At 42.0% G+C, this 24,858-nt stretch overlaps 1 protein-coding gene across 2 annotated transcripts in view; it reads left to right on the forward strand.

The window, feature by feature from the left end:
• LOC126182543 (leucine-rich repeat-containing protein 4-like) overlaps positions 1-24,858 on the forward strand; it is a 1,045,219-nt gene that overhangs the window by 604,759 nt on the left and 415,602 nt on the right. For both annotated transcript variants that reach the window (XM_049924858.1, XM_049924860.1), the window contains exon 3: positions 10,025-10,100. The gene's annotated coding sequence lies outside the window, so the exon portion shown is untranslated. The remainder of the gene's footprint in view (positions 1-10,024; positions 10,101-24,858) is intronic.

Raw genomic sequence — 24,858 nt, forward strand, 5'->3', positions numbered from 1 at the left:
CAAAAACTAATCGCTGCTTCAAGTTACTAATCTGGATGGTCAGTGCGAATGCGACACCTATAGTGAATCGGGCTGTATTTATCAGAGACCAGATGACAACCGTGCAGATGCAAATTGAATAATGAGGCAATGACTGCAGAAGGTGCTTTGTGAGGCCATTGGGAGTGCACGTATGACTCTTCTTTCACGTATTGAGGTCAGATGGTCTCGAGGAAAGATAATAAACCATATTTTAGAGCTGGGGGACGTGGCCCACCCTTCCCTTTCGGATCACAATTTCCAACGGAATGATCGGGTTTCTGATAGTAATTGAATGCTCCCTGATAGTAATTGAATGCTCCCTGTTTGCCTATTTAACGCTAAAACACTAAAGTGGTAGGAAATGTTACATTATTACTAAACTAACATAATTTTTACTGCTCAAGATTTATTCAAAGTGAGTCTTAATTTATAGGTTAAGTATTTGTTAATTACAATTATTAGATCTCTAATGGTATATCACATACCAAATTAGTACAAAATGTCCTTTTTTAACCTACTACAATCGTACACTTTACGAGGGTTTAGTAATCTAGGGTTAAGCGACTGTTTCACAGAGATCAATGAACTACATTAACGCTTCGAGGAAAACAAGTAAATGTATTTAGTGTTCATGAAAGAGTTCTCGCCTTCAAGAAAAAGTTGCCTTTTTGACAATTTCTGCGTGATCGAATGAGTTTGATTTCTTCCTGACAATAAAAGGCTTTTTAAAGGCAAAGGTATTTCAAATAGGGGATACAGTTATTGAAGAAGTTATTCAGTACTTGAAGGGTTCGAACGGAGGTTTCTTACTAATATTTCCTAAGTGAACAGCAGATTAAATATCAAAATAAATCTGGATGAAAAACCGGTTTATAGTGAGTGTACAGCATTCGACGATATCATTATAGAGTACGAAAATTCTATACAATTCACAGCTGTTCCATAGATGATAAAAAAACTTTAAATAAATGTCGTTAGCGGTATTTTAGCGCCGACTGAAAAAGAATACCTTAAACTATGGCAAAAGTCTACTTCGATGGTTTCATCTTTTGCAACTACATACTGTAATATATGTGCTCAACAGGGTTCTCAGCTTATGTGTCGACAAAAAATAAATACTGCAACAGGCTTACTGCCGGACATAACTTGACAATTCAAGGCTCGTCCATAAAGCCTAATATTTCCAGAATGAGATTTTCACTCTGCAGCGGAGTGTGCGCTGATATGATACTTCCTGGCAGATTAAAACTGTGTGCCCGACCGAGACTCGAACTCGGGACCTTTGCCTTTCGCGGGCAAGTGCTCTACCAACTGAGCTACCGAAGCACGACTCAGGCCCGGTACTCACAGCTTTACTTCTGCCAGTACCTCGACTCCTACCTTCCAAACTTTACAGAAGCTCTCCTGCGAACCTTGCAGAACTAGCACTCCTGAAAGAAAGGATATTGCGGAGACATGGCTTAGTCACAGCCTGGGGGATGTTTCCAGAATGAGATTTTCACTCTGCAGCGGAGTGTGCGCTGATATGAAACTTCCTGGCAGATTACAACTATGTGCCCGACCGAGACTCGAACTCGGGACCTTTGCCTAATATTAATTATTCCTGCGATAAGAAGAAACTCTCTTCTGATTACAGTTTCAGTTTAGAAGTTTCGCTTGACTATGTCATTTCAAATTTGAAGTAATTATCAAATTACTGTTCAAAGAAAATGTTATTTGCAAAAATTGTAATTTTTTTAAAATCTATTTACAAATTTTGCATTTGAAACGTGCTGTAAAGCAGAAGTTCCACAACACAGATAGGTTCCATTTATCCAAAAGTTTGTAAAAGTGGATGATGTCTGAGATGTTAGAGCAGGACCGAAGGAATTAATCTTGAGAGCTAAAGCAAATTCATAAAGTAAAGGAATAAAATAAAATAAATCTTTATTTTCGACTCTAGAGGGAATTGATACGCGGTTAATGCTTGTTTATAAATTTATGCAGCAGACAGGTTACATTTTTTGGAGGGCCATCGAAGTGGTTGCACGACAAATAGTACACGTGTCCCCACTGGGCCAGGCTACTTCAATACCGAGCAACACGTAGACAAACCGGAGTACGCAAACACGCGCAGCGGGTCACGAACATTTATGAAGTTCCGTTCGGCTACCGGTCACGCACGTGACATAAATTTTCATTTGTTTACTGGGCGGCTGCATACGGCAGGTGTGATGGACACTGGATTAATGGTCTGGCCGTGTCCTGTCGCACGTCCCTCCCAAAGAGGCTTTAAAATACCAGCTTTTCGGATACCGCACAGAATTCTGAACAAACAAATACAACGCCAGAGCGAATAAGTGAAAAAATAAATACAGGTAGAACGCCATGTTCCAATACTCGCTGCTTTTATTCTGAATCATGCTGACCTCTCATCGCTTACTTTCTGTTATTCTTCTTTTTAGCATTCTATTGAACTATATATTTTTCGTGGAAAATGCACTTACTCGGACAGTTTACACAGCAGTTAACTGAAAGAATGAAGCACCGGAAAGCAGTACTACCGTGTCTGATTTCGATTTCTTTTATAGTCGTGTTGGCCAGGTTTTGGTTAGTATTACCATAGATTTGTGTTCATTCAGCCGCGCGGTATTAGCCGAGCGGATGCCGGCACGTTAGGTCAGCGTGCTCAGTCAGAGGGCTGCGTGCTCTCTGTAATAAAAAACTGAGTCAAGGAGTGAGCGATCAACTCGAACGGATGTCTTGTGACGTCCGCAACGACCAAACACAACTATCAACAACGAAAAAATGAAAAACAAACAATCTAAAGCTCTGAATTTAGGGACTGTGCGGCTGGTCCCGACGGAGGTTCGAGTCCTCCCTCGGGCATGGGTGTGTGTGTTTGTCCTTAGGATAATTTAGTGTAAGTAGTGTGTAAGCTTAGGGACTGATGACCTTAGCAGTTAAGTCCCATAAGATTTCACACACATTTGAACATTTTTTGTTCACTCAGACTTAATATGCTTCGAGAAGCATACTTAAAGGATTCATTGAATAGTTTTCTGTAGTATGGTCGACAGTAGCTGCTGGTAAACCTTTCGGGATGTGAGGTCGTGCTCTAAGAAACTCTTCTGTTCCTGACGTTTCGTCCGGGACTGCGCTGGACATCCTCAGAGGTTCTCCTCTGCTGAGTCTTGCCGACTGACCAGACGGACGTCTGAGAGCGACATAAGTACAGTGTTATTACAAATGATTGAAGCGATTTCACAGCTCTACAATAACTTTATTATTTGAGATATTTTCACAATGTTTTACACACACATACAAAAACTCAAAAAGTTTTTCTAGGCATTCACAAATGTTCGATATGTGCCCCTTTAGTGATTCGGCAGACATCAAGCCGATAATCAAGTTCCTCCCACACTCGGCGCAGCATGTCCCCCCCATCAATGAGTTCAAAACCATCGTTGATGCGAGATCGCAGTTCTGGCACGTTTCTTGGTAGAGGAGGTTTAAACACTGAACCTTTCACATAACCCCACAGAAAGAAATCGCATGGGGTTAAGTCAGGAGAGCGTGGAGGCCATGACATGAATTGCTGATCATGATCTCCACCACGACCGATCCATCGGTTTTCCAATCTCCTGTTTAAGAAATGCCGAACATCATGATGGAAGTGCGGTGAAGCACCATCCTGTTGAAAGATGAAGTCGGCGCTGTCGGTCTCCAGTTGTGGCATGAGCCAATTTTCCAGCATGTCCAGATACACGTGTCCTGTAACGTTTTTTTTCGCAGAAGAAAAAGGAGCCGTAAACTTTAAACCGTGAGATTGCACAAAACACGTTAACTTTTGGTGAATTGCGAATTTGCTGCACGAATGCGTGAGGATTCTCTACCGACCAGATTCGCACATTGTGTCTGTTCACTTCACCATTAAGAAAAAAATGTTGCTTCATCACTGAAAACAAGTTTCGCACTGAACGCATCCTCTTCCATGAGCTGTTGCAACCGCGCCGAAAATTCAAAGCGTTTGACTTTGTCATCGGGTGTCAGGGCTTGTAGCAATTGTAAACGGTAAGGCTTCTGCTTTAGCCTTTTCCGTAAGATTTTCCAAACCGTCGGCTGTGGTACGTTTAGCTCCCTGCTTGCTTTATTCGTCGACTTCCGCGGGCTACGCGTGAAACTTGCCCGCACGCGTTCAACCGTTTCTTCGCTCACTGCAGGCCGACTCGTTGATTTCCCCTTACAGAGGCATCCAGAAGCTTTAAACTGCGCATACCATGGCCGAATGGAGTTAGCAGTTGGTGGATCTTTGTTGAACTTCGTCCTGAAGTGTCGTTGCACTGTTATGACTGACTGATGTGAGTGCATTTCAAGCACGACATACGCTTTCTCGGCTCCTGTCGCCATTTTGTCTCACTGCGCTCTCGAGCGCTCTGGCGGCAGAAACTTGAAGTGCGGCTTCAGCCGAACAAAACTTTATGAGTTTTTCTACGTATCTGTAGTGTGTCGTGACCATATGTCAATGAATGGAGCTACAGTGAATTTATGAAATCGCTTCAATCATTTGTAATAGCCCTGTACTGTAGGAAAGGGGGCGTGGTCGAAGTAACACATGATGAGCAGAGATAATCCTTGTCACAGATAAAACTTAGCTATCGATTGTCGTATTGCCAAAGATAAAACTGTCTAGCGATTCTGCAGAGCTACTGTTCATATGTCGCTATATTTCATTGCCTCCTCTTTCCTGTTAAAATTATCCTGATGCTTATAAAATTCAATGGCTTCTCTGCATTGCCGTGGATAATAATTTGACGTTGTAGATAAAATGTTATTAAAAAATAACGAATCCGATCGGCAAGATTTTACAGAAACATGACTTCGGACAACAAAGAAAAAAAATCAAGTACTCCGATCTGTGAAGGATAAACGCCCTCCTCTGTCGACATGTGGTGTATACAAAATTCCGTGTACGTGTGGTAAAGGTTATATTTTACCATTAATAGGGTAAATACACGGCTAAAAGGGCACAAAAGTCTTTGCCTACTAGGAAAAATAGAGAAATCAGCAGTAGGAGAGTATACTCTTCAGTCAGGAAACCACGAAGTGAAGCTTTCTGAAACGAAATTTTATCTACAACGTCAAATTAATATCCACGATTATGTTGAGAAGCCACTGAAATTTATAAGCATCAGGATAGTTGTAATAGGAAAGATGAGGTAATGAAACTTAGCGACATACGTACAGTAGCTCTTCAGAATCGCTAGACAGTTTTATCTTTCACGATACGACGATCGATGTTTAAGTTTTATCTCTGACAAGGATTCTCTCTGCTCATCACGTGTTACTTTGACCACGCCCCCTTTCCTACAGTATTTATGTCGCTCTCGGACGTCCGACCAGTCAGACGGCAAGACTCAGCGGAGGAGCGCCTCTGAGGATGTCCAGCGCCGTCCTGGACGAAACCTCAGGAACAGGAGAATTTTTTAGACCACGACCTCACATCCCGAAAGGTTTACCAGCACCTATGTCATCCGTTAGTGAAAGCTTTCATTCTATGATGGTTGATAATGTTGCGGAAATGAAGATTATTGTGTAGCCATAAGAGGTGAAATGTGAGACAAGAGAAACAATCGATTAATTTTGCTATATGGCAGCAAAAATAACTGAAGGTCGTCTAAGTATAGAGTATACAAAACGCAGACTGCCAAACAGCAAGAAAAGCGTTTTTGAAAAATAGAAATTTGTTAAAATCGAATTGAAATTTTATGTTTGGAAATCTTTTCTTAAAGTATTAGTCTGGAGTGCAGCCTTTTACGGAAGTGCAACGTACATCGTAATCAGTTCCGACAAAAACAAGAGAGAAATTTGTTAACACGATATACATATTATAAATTACAGTCTGCTACTGTGTTTTTCTATTTGAATGTGCAGGATAATTTTAAAATCTACAGTAGGAATTTGGATACGGTTTTCACTAATAAATAGACCAATTCACGAAGTAGATTTATACATACCTGTAATTTATTGTTCCTGAATCAGACGTGTCCAGCCGTAGAAACTTAGTGTTATACGTCTGAAATAGGGTCGGGTCGTTAGTTGGATATAAATTTAAGTTTTGGTTTTATCCATCGGTAGAAGAAGGGCTTTTTTCATAAAATAACTTTTTCTGCAACCATTCGCGATTTTCTATTAATTTATATTTTCATTGCGCGTTTCGGGAAGTGATTCCCATTATCAAGTGCGTTTTTTATCTGTTATGCCATTTACCTCACACATTGATAACATCACGATACATGCACTTGAAAATGGGAATCGATGCCCGATACTCGCCGTGCGAAACATGGATCAAAAGAAAATCGCGACTGGTAACAGAAAAAGTTATTTCATCATCAAAACCATACATTTAAGTGCTAGGCAGTCTTTTAAATATGTGTCTGGGATAAAGGCTTGAAAGGAAGTGAAAGGTGGACGACAAACAGTCCACACAGAAGAAAAAAAAGGAACTTGATGCAACTGAGTGCTGAAGGTTAGTTGGGTAGATGGAATGAGGAGGTACTGAAATAAGCGAGATAAGAACTTGACCTCACAATTTAACAAAACGAAGAGAAGCATCAAGGAATCGTGGTAATGTAAGAAAGTATGTTTTTATGCGTGGAGTGGAGGGGGTTAATCATTGTAGATGGAGATAAAGCTTGACTCCAGTAAACAGGTTCAGATAAATGTCAGCTGGAGTAGTTATGCAGAGGTCAGAAGGCTTGCGAAGATTAGCCTAGCCCGGAGAGCTGAATAAAACTAGTCATCAGGTTGAATACCACAACAAGACCACAGAATCATCGGGTGAATAGTAGACTCAAAAATGTATAATTTTGAAACTGTCGTCTCCTGCTTCTTGTGTCGAGATGTAACATGGTTCGTGCTGTCGAATTCTGTAATTTTGGCTGGTAGGCAATTGCAGGCTGCACAACTACCGTGAGTACTCCGTTATAGATACATGTGGGTTGTTCGGAACCAGAAAGGTACACACCGCTGGGTTTCTGTAACGACCACAGTCCCTAAATAGATTGCGTGTGTTTAACTTAAGTTTGGAACAAGCCTACGACAACTTTTGGGTGTGATAATATCAAGTTGTATACATGGAAGAACCCTGGAGATTCTAAAAGGTAGCAGAATCCTGGAGATACTAGTAGGTATCAGATAGATTATATAATGGTAAGACAGAGATTTAGGAACCAGGTTTCAAATTGTAAGACATTTGCAGGGGCAGATGTGGACTCTGACCACAATCTATTGGTTATGACCTGTAGATTAAAACTGAAGAAACTGCAAAAAGGTGGGAATTTAAGGAGATGGGACCTGGATAAACTGAAAGAACCAGAGGTTGTACAGAGTTTCAGGGAGAGCATAAGGGAACAAATGGCAGGAATGGGGGAAAGAAATACAGTAGAAAGAGAATGGGTAGCTTTGAGGGATGAAGTAGTGAAGGCAGCAGAGGATCAAGTAGGTAAAAAGACGAGGGCTAGCAGAAATCCTTGGGTAACAGAAGAAATATTGAATTTAATTGATGAAAGGAGAAAATATAAAAATGCAGTAAATGAAGCAGGCAAAAAGGAATACAAACGTCTCAAAAATGATATCGACAGGAAGTGCAAAATGGCTAAGCAGGGATGGCTAGAGGACAAATGTAAGGATGTAGAGGCTTATCTCACTAGGGGTAAGATAGATACTGCCTACAGGAAAATTAAAGAGACCTTTGGAGATAAGAAAACCAATTGTATGAACATCAAGAGTTCAGATGGAAACCCAGTTCTAAGCAAAGAAGGGAAAGCAGAAAGGTGGAAGGAGTATATAGAGGGTCTATACAAGGGCGATGTACTTGAGGACAATATTATGGAAATGGAAGAGGATGTAGATGAAGATGAAATGGGAGATACGATACTGCGTGAAGAGTTTGACAGAGCACTGAAAGACCTGAGTCGAATCAAGGCCCCCGGAGTAGACAACATTCCATTGGAACTACTGACGGCCTTGGGAGAGCCAGTCCTGACAAAACTCTACCATCTGGTGAGCAAGATGTATGAAACAGGCGAAATACCTTCAGACTTCAAGAAGAATATAATAATTCCAATCCCAAAGAAAGCAGGTGTTGACAGATGTGAAAATTACCGAACAATCAGTTTAATAAACCACAGCTGCAAAATACTAACACGAATTCTTTACAGACGAATGAAAAAACTAGTAGAAGCCGACCTCGGGGAAGATCAGTTTGGATTCCGTAGAAATACTGGAACACGTGAGGCAATACCGACCTTACGACTTACCTTAGAAGAAAGATTAAGGAAAGGCAAACCTACGTTTCTAGCATTTGTAGACTTAGAGAAAGCTTTTGACAATGTTGACTGGAATACTCTCTTTCTAATTCTAAAGGTGGCAGGGGTAAAATACAGGGAGCGAAAGGCTATTTACAATTTGTACAGAAACCAGATGGCAGTTATAAGAGTCGAGGGACATGGAAGGGAAGCAGTGGTTGGGAAGGGAGTAAGACAGGGTTGTAGCCTCTCCCCGATGTTATTCAATCTGTATATTGAGCAAGCAGTAACGGAAACGAAAGAAAAATTCGGAGTAGGTATTAAAATCCATGGAGAAGAAATAAAAACTTTGAGGTTCGCCGATGACATTGTAATTTTGTCAGAGACAGCAAAGTACTTGGAAGAGCAGTTGAACGGAATGGATGGTGTCGTGAAGGGAGGATATAAGATGAACTTCAACAAAAGCAAAACGAGGGTAATGGAATGTAGTCGAATTAAGTCGGGTGATGTTGAGGGTATTAGATTAGGAAATGAGGCACTTAAAGTAGTAAAGGAGTTTTGCTATTTGGGGAGCAAAATAACTGATGATGGTCGAAGTAGAGAGGATATAAAATGTAGACTGGCAATGGCAAGGAAAGCGTTTCTGAAGAAGAGAAATTTGTTAACATCGAGTATAGATTTAAGTGTCAGGAAGTCATTTCTGAAAGTATTTGTATGGAGTGTAGCCATGTATGGAAGTGAAACATGGACGATAAATAGTTTGGACAAGAAGAGAATAGAAGCTTTCGAAATGTGGTGCTACAGAAGAATGCTGAAGATTAGATGGGTAGATCACATAACTAATGAGGAAGTATTGAATAGGATTGGGGAGAAGAGAAGTTTGTGGCACAACTTGACCAGAAGAAGGGATCGGTTGGTAGGACATGTTCTGAGGCATCAAGGGATCACCAATTTAGTATTGGAGGCCAACGTGGAGTGTAAAAATCGTGGGGGGAGACCAAGAGATGAATACACTAAGCAGATTCAGAAGGATGTAGGTTGCAGTAGGTACTGGGAGATGAGGAAGCTTGCACAGGATAGAGTAGCATGGAGAGCTGCATCAAACCAGTCTCAGGACTGAAGACCACAACAACAACAATATCAAGGTAGATTGCAATATAACATAATATTACTGTGTGTTTAATCTTTTGATATGACTCCTGTCTGAAATATCGTAAGTAAGGATGAAGAGGTTAAATTCACACTGTGTCGTGCTTTCAGTATTATTAAGAAAGGAGTTTTGGGGTTTACACTCGCCGGTGGTGGGATAACTAGAGACGGAGCACAAATTCGGTTTAGGGAATCGTAGAGAACGAAATCACCATGCCCAGCTTTTCCTTTAACTGATTTAGTGGAACTACGGAAACTCTGAATCAGGACAGCAGGAAGAAAAATTGAACCCTAGTTCTCCAGAATGCGAGTCCTGTGTGTTAAATCACAGCGATTCGTCGCTCAATAATGCCGCGGAGGTCATCTGGTATGCTGTGCAACTGATACGAGCCAGCCTTTTACACTAGCGTTGTGAATTGCGGATGAAATTATTTATCACTTTATCAGTATTGAAGAATCTGTTGATCCCTATATTTACGAATAAAAGTTCTTGAAGACAATCGTTCACATTGCATCTATATTTTACCTGTATAAAAGTTATAATCGAAGTATTTTCCTTTTTTCAGATGTCATGCTGACAGACAGACTTTCAGACGGACTTGGGGCTGACAGCAACAAAAAGTCGCGGAAAATATAAATAAGGTAAGATTTTATCCACGTATTAGTACGTTGTAAAAGAGTTACAAATACCGGTGTAATGGGATATCTCAGAAAGATTTTATCGATTTCACTAAGCTTTCTACCTAAAAGAAGGTAGAAACTTTGGGTAAGTTTTAACTTATGCAATGGACTACACAGATATTATTTTGAAACGTTTTATTCGATTTTACGCGGGTCTATCTTGTGCATTCAAACTTAAGGAGCTTTCTAGAGTTGCGTTAGTGATCTGTGTTTTCCTGTATATATGCAGACTGCAGCGACTAATGAAAATTTATACCAATGCCGGGATTTGTGCCCACGTCTCCTGCTCACTTAGTAGATGCGCTAACCATTACGCCAACCTGGTGGAGTGGCTTAACAGAACTGCGCCAGCTACCCAAACACTCTTCCCTCCTCATTGCAGATTCCCATTGACACGTCATCCTGGTGGTATTCCCCTCCCGCCCCCCTCCAAACTCGGACAATATTGCAGAGGCTATGCAACTGTATTGGAATAGCACCTCAACATCGAACGAAACTGAGTGTGCTTCCTGAAACCCAGGCACAGCTGATTTAATCAAGTGAAACCGTATGATTCCAAGGACCTTTGCGAGTCTCACACATGCCAGGATGGCGTGATGGTTAGCGCATCTTCGTAGTGAGCAGGAGAGCTGGGCTCAAATATCGGTCTAGGTAGAGATTTTCATTCGTCGTTTCAGCCCACAACATACATCGTACACTACTGGCCATTAAAATTGCTACACCAAGAAGAAATACAGATGATAAACGGACATCATTGGACAAATATGTTATACTAGAACTGACATGTGATTACATTTTCACGCAATTTGGGTCATAGATCCTGAGAAATCAGTACTCAGAACAACCACCTCTGGCCGTAAAAACGGCCTTGATACGCCTGGGCATTGAGTCAAACAGAGCTTGGATGGAGTGTACAGGTACAGCTGCCCATGCAGCTTCAACACGGTAACACAGGTCATTAAGAGTAGTGACTGGCGTATTGTGACGAGCCAGTTGCTCGGCCATCATTGATCAGACGTTTTCAGTTGTTGAGAGATCTGGAGAATGTGCTGGCCAGGGCAGCAATCGAACATTTTCTGTATCCAGAAACGCCCGTGCAGGACCTGCAACGTGCAGTGGTGCATTGTCCTGCTGAAATGTAGGGTTTCGCAGGGATCAAATAAATGGTAGAGCCACGGGTCGTAACACATCTGAAATGAACCGTCCACTGTTCAAAGTGCCGTCAATGCGAACAAGAGGTGACCGAGACGTGTAACCAATGGCACCCCATACCATCACGCCAGGTGATACGCCAGTATGGCGATGACGAATACACGCTTCCAATGTGCGTTCACCGCGATGTCACCAAACACGGATGCGACCATCATGATGCTGTAAACAGAACCTGGATTCATCCGAAAAAATGACGTTTTGCCATTCGTGCAGCCAGGTTCGTCGTTGAGTGCACCATCGCAGGCGCTCGTGTCTGTGATGCAGGGTTAAGGGGAACCGCAGCCATGGTCACCGAGCTGATAGTTCATGCTGCTGCAAACGTCGTCGAACTGTTCGTGCAGACGGTTATTGTCTTGCAAACATCCCCATCTGTTGACTCAGGGATCGAGACGTGGCTGCACCATCCGTTACAGCCATGAGGATAAGATGCCTGTCATCTACACTGCTAGTGATACGAGACCGTTGGGATCCAGCACGGCGTTCCGTATTACCCTCCTGAACCCACTGATTCCATATTCTGCTACCTGTCATTGGATCTCGACCAACGCGAGCAGCAATGTCGCGATACCATAAACCGCAATCGCGATAGGCTACAATGCATCCTTTATCAAAGTCGGAAACGTGATGGTACGCATTTCTTCTCCTTACACGAGGCATCACAGCAACGTTTCACCAGGCAGCGCCGGGCAACTGCTGTTTGTGTATGAGAAATGGGTTGGATACTTTCCTCACGTCAGCACGTTGTAGGTGTCGCCACCGGCGCTAACCTTGTGTGAATGCTCTGAAAAGCTAATCGTTTCCATATCACAGCATCTTCTTCCTGTCTTCCTTTCGCGTCTGTCGCACGTCATCTTCGTGGTGTAGCAATTCTAGTGGCCAGTAGTGTACATGTTTGGCACTTGAAAAAGTCTCTTGAACCATGTAGTTTCATTTTAGTATTTTCCTTTACCCTACAAGCCCTACAAGCCATCGGGTTCATGCTCCGTCGGTAAGTTTACGCAACTGTAGAAAAACCAGATCTCTAACAAGTGTAGGTACATGATTCCTCGAGAGCGAGAGAACAAGGTGGCTGCACCAAGGAGACCCCATACCATCAATTGCATGAACCTGCAACTTAAAACTGGCGCCACGAAGAACCTTTAGGTTTGGTGCTTAAGATTAAATACACCCCAAGCTCAGTCTTATGAAATGAGATGAATGATTTTAGAGCGCTGTGTATATTATTTTTCTCTAGTATTTCTCCTACCTATGGCATTGTTATGTTGGGAAATGGCGCATCCGCGATTTGAAAATCGTACTTTAATTCTGCTGAATGAGACCATCTCTGACGCCACGAAGGAAAATCGCGAGTGCTGGCTGTGTGTGCGCCGTTTGCACGTGCTCAGCTTCGATAAATGTATCACTGCTGTATCGGAAATACTTCAAGTCTTGCCAGTCCGTTCCGCATCCCAGTGTAAGCAGCCATGTTATATCTAACCTACGTGGTATTGCCACCTATTCGTGTCTCTGCACTTCCAGAATGTTCATAAGATCGTGCTTGTAATTCTGTACAAAAAAGTGCATCGTCTTCTTTTACTGAGCGTCACTGCCGTCTAGTGCGTGGCCCGCCGTGCTCAGGACGTTTGCTGACCTTTGGGCTCGGATGCCCTTCCTATCGTCATTTACCTGAGGAAGAAAGACGCTAGCGCCACCTGTCTATGAACTGTGTAAGCTTTATGCTGTGTGTGATCTTATTTTCACTGTTCGTGTATCGTATTTCCTGACGCGGAAACTCGGGACCAGCCAAGCATTTGCTTAACGATCGTGGGAAACAGCCCAGAAAGCACACTCGTGGTGTCCGGAGCACCACCCACTGTCGTTCATCCGCCTCGCGGTTTCCATCCTGGTCTGGCTCACTTCCTGTACCACAGCCTAGCACGCTGCACGTGGTGCTCTTCGAGCAGGTCAACCAAAAGTGTTCTGATAACTTTTAAATATAAACTTGTATGTAAATAGCGGGCCATGTAAGTAACTTAAAGAGCCTTGTTTCCGAAACTGCATTCAACTGCGTCCGCTGCTGCTCATAGATTTTAGTCCCTTAGAAGGTTACACAATTTTTCTGATGAGATACGCTCCCCCACTTTTGTCCGACGCGGATTTAACACTACATTTTAACTGCATAATCTATACTCCGAAATATAGCAAAGTGCAGAGGTAGGATCTACATTTTGAGTCTTCGAGGAGAACATTTGCCTGTGAGAGACTTTGAGTAGATATTTGAGTTCTGGAGAAGAGTAGAAATATGCGTGGCGAGACTGAACGTACGACGTATCTTAGAAGATAGATTAAGGAAAGAAAAATCTGCGGTTATGGCGTTTGTAGACTGAAAGAAATCTTTTGACGCTATTGACTGTAATACTCTTTTTGAAATTCCGAAGGTAGCAGGGGCAAAATACAGGGAGCGAAGGATTATTTACAGCTGGTATAGGAACCAGATTGCAGCTGTAAGAGTCGAATGACATGAAAGGGAAGCACTTGTTGACAAGGGGATGAGGCAGGTTTATAGCTTTTCTCTGATGTTATTCAATCTGTAGATGAGAAAGCACTAAGGGATACCACAGAAAAGTTTGTAGAAGGTATAAAATCCAGGGTGAAGGTGTAAAAACTTTCAGGTTTGCTGATGATACTATAGTTTTGTCACAGACAGCAAGGGACATGCAAGAGCGACTGAACGGAATGGACAGTCATTTGAAAGAGCGGTATAGTGTGAACTTAGCAAAACCAAAACAAGGGTAACGGAATGTAGTCGATTTAAATCAGGCGGTGCTGAAGGATTTAGATTAGGAAATGGGATCCTAAAAGTAATGGATGTGTTTTTCTGTCTGGACTGTAAAATATCTGATGATGGTCGAAGCAGAGAGGACATAAAATTCAGAATCGCAGTGGCAAGAAAAGCGTTCCTGAAAAAGAGAAATACGTTCACATCGAACGTAAATTTAAGTGTTTGGAAGTGTTTTATCAAGATATTGGTTGGAGTGGAAGAAGTGAAATGTGGACGATAAACAACAACAAAAAAAGTTCAAATGCGTGTGAAATCTTGTGGGACGTAACTGCTAAGGTCATCAGTCCATAAGCTTACACACTACTTAACCTAAAATAATCCTAAGGACAAACACATGCCCGAGGGAGGACTCGAACCTCTGCCGGGACCAGCCGCACAGTCCATGACTGCAGCGCCTGTGACCGCTCGGCTAATCCCGCGCGGCGGACGATAAACAGGTCACGCAAAAAGAGAATAGAATTTTTGAAATGTGGTGCTGCAGAATAATCCTAAACATTACTTTGATAGAGTGTATAACTAATAATGAGGTACTGAATCGAACTGAGGAGAAAACAAATTTGTGGCACAACTTGACCATAAGAAGCGACCGATTGACAGGACACAGTGCGAGACGTTACGGAATAATAAATTCAGTATTGGAGGGAAGTGTGCGGAGTAAATATTACAGTGGGAGACCAGGAGATGAATATCCAAAAGCAAGTTTAATTAGAGGTATGTTGCAGTAGTTGTTCTGGAATGAAGAGGTTTACACAGTATAGAGTAGCTCGGAGAGCGCCACCAAACCGTATTCGGACAGAAGACCACAATAATAATAACAGGTAAATAAATAAGAGGTAGAAGTGCTTCACAGTATAGATGGCGGTAAAATGAGTAGTCTGGAGGATGCGAGGCTTGTGACTTCTTTCTACCCGATGACTCGCGGCGCTGTCAGCTCCACGTGCGGAGCAGAACGGGCACGTGGAGTATCATTCTTTTTTCATGCTATTGGTGTAATCCGCTATTTGTACGGACTCTGATTTGCAAAATCGGGGTCGGATAATGTACGGAGACTGTGTTTGCTTTTAATCAGGGAGATTTATGGGATACGCGTCCGCAAATTTGCTCAGTTGCTTAGGGACCTGGTGGGGGACCAGGATGTGTGTGTGTGTGTGTGTGTGTGTGTGTGTGTGTGTGTGTGGGTGGGTGGGTGGGTGGGGGGAGGGGTAGTGAGGGGTTGGCGTGGCTCCGTGGGAACCCCAGCTGCGGGCGGTACTGGCAGCGGCAGCGGGGATTGACCACGCTCACCTGGCTTTCGAGCCCAACAGGATGCAGCTGTGGTTTGCATATCTAAGGTGTCACTGACGGCTGACACGTTTTTGGGCCTTGTACCAAAACGAGATAGCTTCGTTGCGTTCTGTGGTCAAAGTCATAGAGGAGGTGAGTTGTTGATTTCCCCCCCCCCCCCCCCAGTTGTAATACGACGTATGAAACATGAAGCAGAGTTTACTGAAGAACGCAATTTGCGCATGATTTGTGGCCCGCTTAACTTGTAACAGAATTAAACTGGTGTTATCTAGTAACTGCAGACATTGTACCCCGTTCGAATAAGTATCAAAGGGGACGACGGGCGTAGAGTCCCCATTCGACAGTTGAGTAGCGACCTACAAGCAGCAAGGCAGCACAGAAGGAACGGAGGAAGCGAGAAAGGTAGAATAGACTTCTTCTTGTCGTTGACAGTGAAGTGTCAAGGAACAGAAGACTGGCTTGGCTGCAGAATGGCGGGGAAAAGGGTGATGGGAATCAGTTGTGTTTCTTTTCAAAATGATTCAAATGGCTCTGAGCACTATGGGACTAAACTTCTAACGTCATCAGTCCCCTAGAACTACTTAAACCTAACTAACCTAAGGACATCACACACATCCATGCCCGAGGCAGTATTCGAACCTGCGACCGTAGCGGCCGCGCGGCTCCAGACTATAGCGCCTAGAACCGCTCTGCCACCCCATGTGGTTCTGTCAGAGAATCCATTATAGCATACGACTTCAGCGATTTGGGAAACATCACAGAAAATCTAAGTACGGATTACGCATCCAAGCCGTTAACCACTATGACACCTCGCTATGGAACAGTTCGCCACATCATTTCTTCCTCATTTCCACCGGATTCTAAGGTAGTAAATCTTACCACCAGCGGTGTAAAGGGTAGCCCCGTGAGCTTTCCTGTTGGGAAACACCTAGAGGTCATCAGCAGTGTCCTGTCGCCTTATTGCATGAGACGTTGCAGGAACATCGAGAGTCTAATCCAAAACGCTGGTGAGCAGTAAGGTCATCAGTATTTTAATACAGTTTAAGCACTAAGTACCTGAGTAGAATTAAGTTCGCTTTTTTGTCATTTCCTTTCACAATTTTTTTCCACTTTACCTTGCTTCGAGTGATCAGCATTTCTTTAATTTGTATCTTTATTTATGTCTGGTAACCTTATATCTGTTTTAACGGTTGTTTATGACGACAGCCTTAAGCCAAGTAGCTTCAAGTGAAAGTTGAGTTGCGTGTTGTAACGTTACTAATCATACCGCGTGCAAAACAGAGTAACGTGCACAGTTTTTGGAGATTTAGTAGATAGTTGCTGTTATAGTGATTTTGAATCAATGCGAATCAAATGCGAAAGCTGTGTTACGCATTTTGGCCTCCGACTTGCCTATAAATTAATTGCGGATTACCACAGAACACGGAGTCAAATGAATCGCAAATAAACTAACAATCGAGATAAAAACCGGAGTAAAAACAAGTACAGCTGGTCCGAACGCTGCCAGAAGACAGATACCGTATGCCTGTCTTTCTTATGGCTGAATCGAAGCATGAAATTATCTTCTACCATCAGTAATGAAGCCAGCTCGACCTGGATCGTGTGGCAAAGCATTAGTGTGCGTTCAGAGAGGCACGTTGCTTCACGACTAAACACTTGGAAACTAGCATCAGTTACTTGTATTACTGTGTCAATAAACATATTTCTTTGGATATTTGCCACGGCTGGTTTCCACTTACAACTCTCAGTAGGGCCCACTAGCGTTGCATCATGGACACTGATTGCTGCCACTGCATACAGCACAGTTCCAGTTAAGCTTCTAGTAATGAGATAATTTTCTTCGTTTTTACATGTTTAATTTGGAATATATTAAATGTCTATTATGAGAAATCGATTTTAATACAATTTTGTAACGTAAATATTCATTTCCATTTCATTTAATATTTAACAAATCCCGAATTAAATCATAGAAATGAAAGGCCGTATATTTTTTTAGTACCAGCAGAAAAATCGGCTTGCAAAGCTGTACAGACGAAAGTGTTTGTGTGACGTATTTCGAGAAGCCTTACGTCCCTAACAACCAGATACTTGTGTACAGCTACTTACGAAAACAGTTACTGTTACTAACGCCTAGTATGTTACGACAGAAACGAACACGCAGTCTCAACGTGTAGAAATACGTTATTATTGCTTTCATGATGACAGAGGTATAATCAGAAACAAAGGAAATCACCAAATTTTTTTTATTACTCTTATAACCAGATACGACTGTTGAACCAGAACTTAAACCAATTTTTGGTAGCAGTATTTGTTCTCATGCTGCAAGTCCCGATGTCTGGTCACACGGAAGAATTCCTTTGCATTTGACCACGGTATCACTTAGTCTCTTTGTTAGTGTAATAAGACTTAAATTCTTGAGCTTTGTCACGCAACCTACTGTGTTTCTTAAAGTACGTATAAACCATGTTCGGAGCAACGTAGGGAAGTGGAATGGTTGCATATCTGCAAATGTGATAGCACGTCCCGTGTCAGAAAGGCCACTTTTGTTGTGCGGAAAGCTCGATTTATCTACGTCTACATCTACGTGATTACTCTGCTATTCACAATAAGGTGCCTGGCAGAGGGTTCAATGAACCACCTTCAAGCTGTCTCTTTACCGTTCCTCTCTCGAACGGCTAGCGGCAAAAACGAGCACTTAAATTTTCCTGTGCGGGCTTTGATTCATCTTGAGAATTTCTCCTTGTGTAAGTGGGTGCCAACAGAACGTTTTCGCAATCGGAGGAGAAAACTGGTGACTGAAATTTCATGAGAAGATCCCGTCGCAACGGAAAACGTCTTTGTTTCAATGATGGACACTCCAAATCACGTATCATGCCTGTGGCACTATCTCCCCTATTTCGCGATAGTACAAAACGAGCCGCCCTACTTTGAACTTTGTCGATGTCATCCGTGAGTCCCACCTGATGCGGATCCAGCACCGCACAGCAGTACTCCAGAATAGGGCGGACAAGCGTGGTGTAAGCAGTCTCTTTAGTAGACCTATTACACCTTCTAAGTCCTCTACCAATGAATCGCAGTCTTTGGTTTGCTCTGCCCACAACATTATCTATGTGATCGTCCCTATTTAGGTTATTTGTAATTGTAATCCCTACGTATTTAGTTGAATTTACAGCCTTAAGATTTGGTGACTTATCGCGTAATCGAAATTTAGCGGATTTCTTTTAGTATTCATATGAATAATTTCACACTTTTCTTTATTCAGGGTCAATTGCCACTTTTCTCACCATACAGATCCCCTATCTAAACCATTTTGCAATTCGTTTTGGTCATCTGGTGACTTTACAAGACGGTAAATGACAGCATCATCTGAAAACAATCTAATAGGGCTACTCAGATTGTCTCCAATGTCGTTAATATAGATCAGGATCAGTAGGGGGTCTTCTTTCTGACAGGAAATCAAGAATCCAGTCGCACAAATGAGGCGATATTCCATAGGCACGCAGTTTGGTTAGAAGACGTCTGTGAAGAACGGTGTCGAAAGCCTTCAGGAAATCTAACAATATGGAATCAATTTGACATCCCCTCTTGATAGCAGTAATTACTTCATGAGTATAAAGAGCTAGTTGTGTTTCACAAGGACGATGTTTTCTCAATCCATGCTGACTACGTGTCAATAAACTGTTTTCTTCAAGGTAATTCATAATGTTCGAACACAGTATATGTTCCAAAACCCAACTGGAAATCGACGTAGTGATATGGGCCAGTAATTCAGTGGATTACTCCTATTTCCCTTTTTGGGTATTGGTGTGACTTGAGCAATTTTCCAGTCTTTAGGTTCGGAACTTCCTGTGGGCGAGCTGTTGTATATAACTGCTAAATATGGAGCTATTGTATCAGCATACTCTGAAAGGAACCTGACTGGTATACAATCTGGACCGGAGGCCTTGCCTTTATTAAGTGATTTCAGCTTCTTTGATACACCGAGGACATCTACTTCTATGTTTCTCATCTTGGCAGTTGTTCTTGATTGGAAATCGAGAATATTTACTTCGTCTTCTTTGGTGAAGGAGTTTCGGAAAACCGTGTTTAATAACTCTGCTTTAGTGGCACTGTCATCAGTGACTTCACAGTTGTTATCGCATAGTGAAAGTACTGATTGCCTCTGGTGTGCGTTATGTATGACCAGAATACCTTCGAGTTTTCTGCCAGATTCTGAGACAGAATTTCGTCGTGGAAATTATTAAATGCATCTCGCATTGAAGCACGCGCTATATTTCTAACTTCTGCAAAACTGTGCCAACCTTGGGGGTTTTGCGTAATTTTAAATTTGGCGTGGAATTTTCGTTACTTCTGTAACAGCGATGTGACCCGTATTCATCGTGATACTCCTATTTACTCGGGATTATTTGTTGCTGAAAGGTCAAGTACGCTTTCGCAAACCATTTACGCTTCGAGTGGTCTCATGAAGTAACTGTTCAAAATTATTTTCTGAGAAAGCATTCCGTACAATTTCGGATGACGTCTTATGCCTGCCGCCAGTTTTAAACGTATAATTTTTCCAACATATCGAGGGTAGATTGAAGTTACCACCGACTGTAATTGTATGAGTGGGTACCTATTTGAAATAAGACTCAAGTTTTCTTGGAACTGTTCAGTAACTATATCTTCTGAGTCTGGGTGTCGGTAAAACGATCCAATTAATATTTTAGTCCGATTGTCAAGTATAACCTCTACCCATACTATTTCGCAGGAACTATCTACTTCAATTTCACTACAAGGTAAACTACTTCTGACAGCAATAAATACTCCACACCACCAACTGCATTTAATCTATCCTTTCTGAACACTGTTAAGTCGTTTGAAAAAAATCCGGCTGAACTTATTTCCGACTTTCCGTAGCTTTCCGCACTTATAATCATCTGAGCCTCATTGCTTTATATCTGTGTAGTACTCAGTGGCCAACAGTGACCGACAGGATAAAGACAGGAATATTTACGTTTTACTTCCCGTACACGACTAGTTCATAAAACTAACTACTTAAATCTGTTTATGCCGGTCTTCATGAAAAACCAATGACTGTATCACCGCACTGGGGCAACTGAACAAATGAAAAACATTTCGTAAAAGGCAACTGGAAACTTACAAACTTCAGACTGACGTGAAGTCGAAAGGCTCGCAGCAGGCTGTAAGACACACTATATTTATTGTGGTGCCTGTTATTGTCCTTCATTAGTAATATGTAATGGAAGGTGATATTTTCCGTGTCTTGTCCTAACTTTTACTGAGGTAATAAGAAATAAATACGTAATGCCGGCCGGTGTGGCTGAGCGGTTCTAGGCGCTTCAGTCTGGAACCGCGCGACCGCTACGGTTGCAGATTCGAATCCTGCCTCGGGCATGGATGTGTGTGATGTCCTTAGGTTAGTTAGGTTTAAGTAGTTTTAAGTTCTAGGGGACTGATGAACTCAGATGTTAAGTCCCATAGTGCTCAGAGCCATTCGAACCATTTTAAAATACGTAATGGAAGGTTATATTTTCCTATCTTGTACTCATATTAACTGATCTAGAGGGAATATCGTTTCGGACAAGTATTAACGAACACAAAAGTGTAAAACTCTTAAAGATCCGTCAGTATTGCACTATTTCGCCGACAACGCTGTGCTATATTTTCAGTTGTCAGTTACAAATTCAGCCATATTTCTCAAGAAGGAAATTCTTTAAAAGTGTTAAATGAATTTGGTATTTTAATAAATGTTTGTCGCAGAGTTGTATTAATACCTTTTCATTACTTTTTCCGGTTTCGGTAGATATTATCTTCTCGTTATGAAAAAGGTTAATATTGCTGACATGTCATCACAATTTTTGACATGGAAAACCATATTTTACGTATCAGCTCTTCAGAATAGTGTATATATAAGAAGGCATTACATGCTTTAGAAAAAAGGAAGCTATGACCCTTTAGAAAACGAAGTGATAACTTGCTTGGAAATAAAACGCGAGGTTTGGAAAGACAGAGGAAATGATCAAATCTGCAATACCGTATCACAGAAAGAAAATTATGGGCAGATGAACTACGAAATGAAGAGATACTTGGAGAGTATTGTAGGAAACAGCCTATAGAAAATTTCCTTGAGGACGGGGGTAGTTCACGTGCTCTGTGGTACCTACGAATAGTGAGCAATACAGGAAGTCTCAGAGGAACGTAAAAATGACAGTGTGTGAATGAGATTATTGAGAACACTGAATGAAAAGAGTATGTAGGTAAGAGAAGATTATAGCAAGATAAAAGAAAACGGAGGTCGGTAACAGGGGAAGATAGATAGATAGATAGAGAGAGAGAGAGAGAGAGAGAGAGAGAGAGAGAGAGAATGTCAGAGATTGATGTTGAATAAACCTCAGAGTTACTGCAGCGTGAGCAAAAAACGAAATTTTGTTTGAACTGTGTTGCTCAGTCCTCCTGTTTCAAAGAGAAATTTTTTACCAACAGTAATCGCTACAGTAGATTTAGTATCATTTTGATTCCCGCTCGTTTTCTTGTGCAAATTATACGTTTATATTCCTAGACGTTAAGAAAGAAGAGAAAATGCGCTACAGATGTTTGACGCTGTGTGACTAACACTACGGTGAGGTCAGCTAATTTGATTAGCGAGATGTAGCGCTAACAAAGGCTAGCTGCTGTCGGAGAGGAGTACCATAAAGTGCGCACGCCGCAGTGTTGGCTGCCTGGAGGTACGAATCGAGTATTTTGGTTCTCGTCTGTTCGCTTGTATAAGAGGAAACGTGCCTTACTGCGTTCTGTGGAGTATGTGAGGGTAAATACCCAAACATTTTTCGACGTCTTTTTATCGCTGTATCTCTCTCGCTCTCTCTGTCTCTCTTTCTCCCTCCCCCCCCTCCTCCCGCTCTCTCCCTTTTATTTACTCGTTGTATTTCTTTAGAATTAATACTTCCTTCTTAAATGTATCTGTTGTGAAATTCCTAAATTGCTGCAGCCAACGTCTTCTACAATCTTTATGACGAGTCGCTTCGTCTATGTAGAGAAAATTATTATAGATTCGTATTTGATAATAATAATTCAAGAAATGATTCTTCGACAACTACAGTTGATATTATTATTTATTTATTTACTCTGTCTTAAGATTATAAATACTGATGCTGTATAATGACCAAGAAGAAGAAGAAAATGGTAATGATGATGAACATTTGATGATGACGCTTTAGCGTCGGAACTCTTTATGACAGAATAAATAAATGAAGCAGTCAGTTGTACCAGCGGATGATTTATTTCCCGATTCAGTCAGCAGAATTTTTTTGCATGTTCCACGTAACCACTGCGCTTCCATATTGGTCTTTAACTTCCAAGTAACTGCTGGATCTTTGTGTCGTATGTAACTAACTTGACTCGTCCTCTAATGGTATTTTCCGTACGTTCTGTTTTCGCTTTTACTAACTGTTCTTCGTTATCTTTCGCAATTTATACGTATACTTACTATATTGAGCCCTCCAATGGCAGTATTATTCTTGAAAGCACGCCATGATTTTGCTTCGGACACAGACAGTTGTAGCTGCTGGTAAATCTTCTTGGTTCTATGGTCGTGGGCAGTGGAGTGTTTCTGTTTGTAAGCCGGCCGGTGTGGCCGTGCGGTTCTAGGCGCTTCAGTTTGGAACCGCGTGACCACTACGGTCGCAGGTTCGAATCCTGCCTCGGGCATGGATGTGTGTGATGTCCTTAGGTTATTTAGGTTAAAGTAGTTCTAAGTTCTAGGGGACTGATGACCTCAGATGTTAAGTCCCATAGTGCTCAGAGCGTTTCTGTTTGTAACATTTCGTCCAGAGCTGCGCTGGACATCTTCAGATGTGCTCGTGGTTCCACTGAGCCATGCTGAAAAAAGTACGATGCCGTCTGAATAGGTCCAGCGCCTCTCGGAGAAACGTTACGAACGGAAGTGTTTCACGAACCACGATCACACAACCAGGAAGATTTATCAGCAGCTAAGACATCCGGTCCTGAAACTTTTCATTGTACTAACAAATGGTTTCGATGGCGCGTAAGGAAGGGTGAAGTAAGGTACTGAACTGTTGTCATGTTTGTTGCTCTATCACGACTGCCTCTGGCACGTTCGCCGACCTCCGGAACCTACGTCGGTGTCCTGGTTCTCGGCTCCAGGTCTGTTCCCCACAGCACGACTGCGAGTGCCACGGAGCGCATGAGACGTGACACATTGGCACGAAGCTTCATCGTTTGCTGAAGAAATATGTACACAGATACTGATTCATGTATCAACACGCATTTTTTGTAAATTAACACTGAATGTTCTGGTTTAGGATCTTTTTCACGAATTTCAGTGGAAAGTAGTACTTTGCTGATTGGTCCACAGTGCTGTGCTACAAGTTAACAGTGACCGTTGTGTGAACAGCGTCCGGTTTGACACAAAGTGCGTCGTTGCTTTTGAAGTATGTGGATATCACGTTCCTGTGACAACAGTTCGAATCTTGTTTTGCGAGGATTTCTCATGTACCTGGAATTATCGCACGATGTGAAATTTAATTGCAGTAACTATCTGGCAAAGTTAGTTGAATTCAAACATTGCGCTAGCAGAAGGACAGGGAGCTATCTTCAATCTTGCTATTTCTTTAGTCTTTTATCGTAGTTGCAATGCATTTGAATTACACGTTATTAGTTTCGAATGTGTTTGTTCATTTTCAAACCATTACGTACATTAAAAGTACAGCGTTAGTCAAAATGCAAAACGAAAAGTATTGAAGTCTATAAACAGTTTTCTAAAGTTGTGTGTGTACAAATTACAGCAGTTCATTACGTAAGTTAAAACATGTCTAGGTAGTTCTCGCATGTGATTGATGAAATAATTTTTTAGAATAACAATTACACACTTGTTCATACTACCAAGTGCTAGAAAACTGTTAATATACAGTAATATTTTTATTTTAGATTTTGACCAAAATATAGTGTTGAAGTAACTAATGACAAGTAAATAACAAAATCTGACTGAAATTTGAATAATTGCTAATACACAATATGATAAAAGTATCCGGACATCTGGCTGAAAATGACTAACAAGTTCGTGGTGCCCTCCATCGGCAATGCTGGAATTCAGTATAGTAGTGGCCCACCCTTAGACTTGATTACAGTTTCCACTCTCACAGGCACACGTTCAATCAGGCGTTACCGTGCGGGATTAGCCGAGCGGTCTAGGGCGCTGCAGTCGTGGACAGTGTGGCTGGTCCCGGCGGAGGTTCGAGTCCTCCCTCGGGCATGGGTGTGTTTGTCCTTAGGATGATTTAGGTTAAGTAGTGTGTAAGCTTAGGGACTGATGACCTTAGCAGTTAAGCCCCATAAGATTTCACACACATTTGAAGAATCAGGTGTTGGAAGGTTTCTTGG

The sequence above is a fragment of the Schistocerca cancellata genome, chromosome 1, assembly GCF_023864275.1.
Source record: "Schistocerca cancellata isolate TAMUIC-IGC-003103 chromosome 1, iqSchCanc2.1, whole genome shotgun sequence".
Taxonomy (NCBI): domain Eukaryota; kingdom Metazoa; phylum Arthropoda; class Insecta; order Orthoptera; family Acrididae; genus Schistocerca; species Schistocerca cancellata.